This window comes from Phyllobates terribilis, unplaced genomic scaffold (genome assembly GCF_046119375.1).
Source record: "Phyllobates terribilis strain yellow unplaced genomic scaffold, ASM4611937v1 Scaffold_3__8_contigs__length_932513732, whole genome shotgun sequence".
Lineage (NCBI taxonomy): Eukaryota > Metazoa > Chordata > Amphibia > Anura > Dendrobatidae > Phyllobates > Phyllobates terribilis.
In genome coordinates, this window is record NW_027362763.1 from 8,157,941 (window position 1) to 8,163,940 (window position 6,000).

A 6,000-nucleotide genomic window follows, 5' to 3' on the forward strand; every position below is an offset into this window, starting at 1 on the left:
AAGGCTCAAAGTAAGTAATGACTGAGGTACAGCCGAAAAACACAATCATGAATCGAGGCCAAAGAGCTAAAAACATCATCTTCCGAAAAAGGCAAAAATGAGGAGGAAGAGAGGGAGGAAACTTCTGTCCAGATAATGCGCTGTAAGTGAAGAACCGTAATGACCGTAATAGAAGCCCTACTTCAGGAGAGCGGATGGCGAGGAGGGATTGTTAAGGAAAATTAATATTGTGGCTAATGTGATCCCATCAGTAATGTGGCTGCTTAATTCTGGAGATAATTATACCCTACTAACAATAAGTAATAAAATGTCCTTTGAACCAGAATTGAACCTGTGACCTAAGCTTGTCTGTGCCCCACTACAGTCCTCCGCTCTACCAGCTGAGCTATCGAAGGCTTGTGTACTGCAGCTCTCCTGCCGCCATCACCTCACTGCGTCTCCAGGTGTATGGGTCACATAATACTGGACATTTCTATAATATATTATACATGTACATTATTTACTGGTCAATAAGATTCTGACTGTAACAATAATAAGGTAACAACCAAAAAAAGAAAAAGACATCTTCGGGCCGCCTGTGTGAAAACCAGGAATCCTAACCGCTAGACCATATGGGAGAGACACCTTAATGAATCATTGGCGTTTGAATGATGGAAAGGTTCTAAGCAGCAAGTCCAGAAGTGATAGGGGAGAAAGAAAAGATTGTAGAATCTCCATCAAAAAAAGTACCTGAGCTGTATGTGAGCTGTATGGGAAATATCCTGTGAGCTTTCATCTACTTCCCCCAGGCAGAGCGATGGAAGCCAGAAAAAAACACCATACATCAGTCCAAGCGTTGGTGGTATAGTGGTGAGCATAGCTGCCTTCCAAGCAGTTGACCCAGGTTCGATTCCCGGCCAACGCAGAACATTTTTCTTTAGCATTAACTATAATAAATTGTCCAAAAATAGAGCTCGAAAGAAAACCCTGAGTCTCTTCTGTCAACCAAATGTCAACTTTACTTCCACATCATTTTCTAATCCGCTTTTTATTTTGTAATGATGTTAGAAGGTTTAAAATTTGTTATTATTTCAATGAAATGTACAAAATTTACAAAACCTGTTTTTTTTTGTGACAACTTGAGTCTTGAAATAATTTTGAGGGTTCTGTATGGCATTTTGTGCCCAAACAAGATCCCGTTTACAAAGGTTTGCAAGGAGTATACCTCTTGACAAAGGCTCGTTTGCCGAAACGTGCGTCGGGGCTGGCGCACAGGTGGCAGTGACTGAAGGGTGGCTCTGTTATTAACAGGTTTATTATATCTCAAAGATGTGCATGATGTATAAGTAAGTATTAATTATGTACTGTAAGGCAGCGCTAGTCTTCATCCTGGGGGATACTCGCTGCGCCGGGTCTATTAATGCACACCAGCCACGTTTTCCGGTATTTCACCATCCAGCAGTTTATTACACTTCATAAACTGCTGATCACACAGTCCATCTTAGTGGCTCACTGGCATAAACATACAATGTCCAGGATCCTCAAGTGGCAGACAGGCCCACTTGGCTCCAGTCACAGCCTTCAGCAAGGTAATAGCATAAATGTCCACAATAAGCAGTGTTTTTACCTTTGCTGGGTTACAGCTGCTTCAGTCCGCCACCCCTGTGGCTCTAAGGCTTACCAAACGTGGTCTCCAGCCCTTATCCCATCCAAGGCCACTGGCATCTCTCACACACACAGATCCAGGCTCTGCCTTCCAGGACGCTTATCTTCCAAGCCTCTGGCACTCCAAGGCTTACTGGCATCGCTTACACACACACAAGGATCCAGGCTTCACCTTCCAGGAGTCCACCAGGCTTCACCAGGCCTTACCAGGCCTCTCACTCTCACGGTGTCCCACACAGGAACAGGCCTCATGCCTTTCACACCTGTCTCAAATCTACCAGGGTTTATATAACCATCCAGTGCACACACACAGGACCATTACAGTAATGCCACTGCATTACATATCCCCCCCTTTGTTCAAACTTGTGGGGTTGAACACATAATATACACAAACAGTTTATAACCCACAGAGATCATGTACTTGACAATTGCGCTGCTCAGCCCCTGGAACATTAGTCAACGACATCAGCACATTCCTCAGGGACCTACTATCTGCCATTGTCACTGATTTCGTCAAGTCACATTTCCGGGTCGTAAATAGTGTTGAGCCACCCCCGTAGTGTTCGAGTTCGGTTCGGTTCGTCGAACACCCGTGTGTTCGCCGAACTGTTCGTCGAACTGTTCGTCGAACACCTTCGAACACCGTTAAAACCAATGGCAGGCAAACAAAAACACATAGAAACACATAGAAAACACCTTCAAAGGTGTCCAAAAGCTGACAAACTGCTCAGAAGACACAACTAACACATGGAAAAGTTACAAGTACATACAGTCATGGGAAAAGAAAAGAGGTGGAGGAGTAAAAGGAGGGGGGAGACACAGATATAGGCATGTCATGCCCTTCTAAAATCCAAAAAGTGAGAAGCCGACACGTTCAGTCCGCTCCTGCCCGTGCCACCTCCGTGTCGCCGGGTTTGTGCCAGAGCCGCGGTGAACCCTGACGGCCAGCCCCCCTCTCCCAATACTGGTGCCTGTCCGCTGGTGGGTCGAGCGAGCCCCCCTGTGGTGGAGGCAGCTCTAAGCTTTTTAATTTAAATTGTCTCTCTAATTTGAATGAATACACTTTAAATCCATTTACAAGGATCTATTGGAGGGCAAGTCTCATGCCAGCAGCCGCATAATTCCAGCTCCAGTAGCGTCCACTAAAGCTGCTGCAGTTAAAAAGCTTTTATAAGGATCGAGCTCGGCTGTCCACCGCAAGGCATCCTACTGCCAGTCCCAGCCCCTATGCCTTGGGGTGCCTCCTGATGCTCTTCACTGAGTATCCCGTGGTCCCGAAGCATTTCCTTTGAAAAAATTAAGTGTCCAAACTACAGGTGGTGTAGCTTGCTTAACAGCCGGGATAATCCGCTGACTAGCAGACACTGCTACTAGGCACAAAGTATTTCCTGGGCTAGATGCAGTTAAAAATTTGTAATTAGATACTCTCGTTGGATGCTGAGAAAGCATTCCATAGAGTCTCCTGGCACGCCATATATGATTCTCTTAAAAAGCTTGGGGTAGGGGTCTAGGGGACCCTTTTATAGCCAAAATCACGGCCCTGTATCACAATACGTCACCTAGGCTGAAGATAAATGGAACTGTAGCATCCTGAGGGCTCGGTTGCTACAGAGGTATTGCACCTCACCCAGAGGTGTGATATCTCACTCTCAGGTAAGGATGGAGTGTGGATCAGGACCCGACACCTGCATGCATTACACCACATTGCCGTGGGGCAGGGCGACCAATATGCCTCTGAGATGGGCACGACAGTCCCTGTCCCTGGCTGGAGTGGGGGGAGGGAACACTGAGGAAGGGGAACCCTATAGTGCAGGAGCAGGGAGGAAGCAGTTCCTGGGTGCATTGAGAAGGGAGTATAAAAGGTGGGCACCATCTTAGTTCAGTGCAGAGAAGTCTGAGCAGAAGTGGCAGGGAGCAGGGGCTCTGCATGAGCTCTGCTCCGGAGGCGGGCCTAGTAACAGAGGCCCAGGCCTGGAAGAGGGAGAAGGAAGGAAGAGGAGCGGAGAAGGCTCCAGGAACGAGGAATGAAGGGATCCCAGGGGTGCGGACGCGCGAGTCACCACCGCACGCCCGAATCCACCTGCGTGGAGGGGTCAGGCCAAAGGGGGAGACCGGTCCCCGAAACTAGTGGAGGCAGGAAACGACCCTCAGCTAGAAACCGGAGGCTGTGACATTTTATGTGGCGCAGCCCCTCGCTACACCCGCTAGGAAGGCACCACATAGGGTCAGGGAAACTGGCGCCAAATTTACCAAGAGGAGGCCCGAGGCAGCCGGACAGAAGGGTTGGTAAGAAAGGCCAGACAAAGGACACACAAAGGGGGTCCTGTGAAGTGCTCCAAAGTTATCTGGGAGTTGTCTGAGCCCCTCACCTGGTGAGCACAGTACGACGTGGGCAGCCGTTACCTGCAGACGTGGTCTGGATAATAAGAACTGTGAGTAAAGGCCCTGAACTGCATCACTGACTCCGTGTCGTTACTGCTGCTGCCCTGCACCATCACCCCCATCCTCCGCATACACTGCCCTGAGGCTATACTCCTCCCGTGGGGAGTTATGCTACGCTCTGCTGCACCCACAACACCAGCCTCAGCGGTCTGCCCTGCAGCGGCGGTTCACTCTGACCGCAATCCACGGGTGGCGTAGTCGGACATTTAAACATCAAAACCACATAAATAGTTCCGCCACTGGTTTGACCACCCTGAGCCACGGAACCGGGTCGCCGCCACGAAGACTACAACCACCAGCATCCACCAAAAAGGGTCCGGCTCCGGGTGTCCCAAGGCCCAGGGGGTGCATCAGAACATTTTCATCACCTTTCACAATCACCAATGGGACAAGGCAGGGATGTCCTCTGTCCCCTCTCTTATACATCCTAGTGACGGAGCACCTGCTCTCATCAATTCGCCATAACCCCAATATTAGGTGGATTGAGGTGGGAGGCACCGAGTACAAGTGCTCTCTTTTTGCTGATGATGTCCTAGTATATATCACTCAATCACATATATCCATCCATGCTGTTATGGCTGAAATAGATCACTTTGTTACATGGTCAAATTTTAAAATCAATGCAGCGAAGTCTGAGGCCCTCGATGTCTCCCTCCCCAAATCCATATAGGATTCCCTCCAGTCCAACTTTCCCTTTGCCTGGCCCTCACAGGGTATCAAATACTTAGGAATTCCTATTCATAGAGACCTCTCCCATCTATGTTATCTTAATTTTGGGCCCTTTATTGAACAACTCCATACAGACCACGGTTGGCAAGTTAGAACTGTAAGATTCACTACGTGAACCACTGGTGTTTTGTGGAAAAGCACATGTACACTGTGTTCCAAATTATTATGCAAAAAGTGTTTAGGAGTGATAAGGGAAGAATTTGTTTGTTTGTCAGTTAAACTCATTGATGGTGATGTGTGTCAGGGCTCTTTATATCACTGTAAGCAATTGCAGACACCTGTGCTAATTAGTTTGGCAGGTGTGTCCAATGAAAGGCAAGACTACTTAAGAAGGCTGTCTCACATTATTAAGCAGCCTACATTTTCTGCCAAAATGGGAAAGAAAAAGGATGTGTCGGCTGCTGAGAAGCAACAAATTGTGGAGTCAATTGTGGAATCAACATTGTGCGATGATCAGGATGAAGTGTCTTGGCAATCAAGAAGTATGTAGCTGATTCACAGTACACACGTGTGCGTGCTGATAAGGGCAAATTGAGGACTCTTTCCTACAGGCAATTACGTCAGGTTAAAAGAGCAGCGGCAAAAAAGCCTTGTCATAGCAGCAGACAAGTTTTTGAAGCTGCTGGTGCCTCCAACGTCCCCCGAACAACAAGATGCAGGGTCCTTCAGAGGTTTGCAGCTGTGCATACGCCATCCTGTCGACCTCCTCTATCCACTTCACACAAGCAGAAACGGCTCCAGTGGGCTAAACATTACATGAAAACTGATTTCAAAACTGTTTTGTTCACGGATGAGTGCCGTGCAGCGCTCGATGGTCCAGATGGATGGAGTGGAGGATGGCTGGTTGATGGACACCCCACGCAAACACGGCTACAGCGCCAACAAGGAGGAGGTGGAGTAATGTTTTGGGCTGGAATCATGGGGAGAGAGATTGTCGGCCCGTTTAGGATCCCTGATGGCGCTAAAGATGAACTCCATAATGTATGTGGATTTTCTCAAACAGCACTTCCTGCCATGGTTCAAGAAGAAGAACCGTGTATTTCACAGCAAGATCATTTTTTTGCATGATAATGCACCATCTCATGCTGCACATAAAACATCTGCATCTCTGGCTGATATGGGCATAAAAGGGGACAAACTTATGGTGTGACTCCCATGCTCCCCTGACCTCTACCCCATTCAGAA

At 48.0% G+C, this 6,000-nt stretch overlaps 1 non-coding gene across 1 annotated transcript; it reads left to right on the forward strand.

The window, feature by feature from the left end:
• The first annotated feature begins 832 nt into the window (after nt 1-832).
• Nucleotides 833-904, forward strand: TRNAG-UCC (transfer RNA glycine (anticodon UCC)). The gene has a single exon. It is a non-coding gene; the product is annotated as a tRNA-Gly (tRNA).
• Nucleotides 905-6,000: the final 5,096 nt, after the last annotated feature.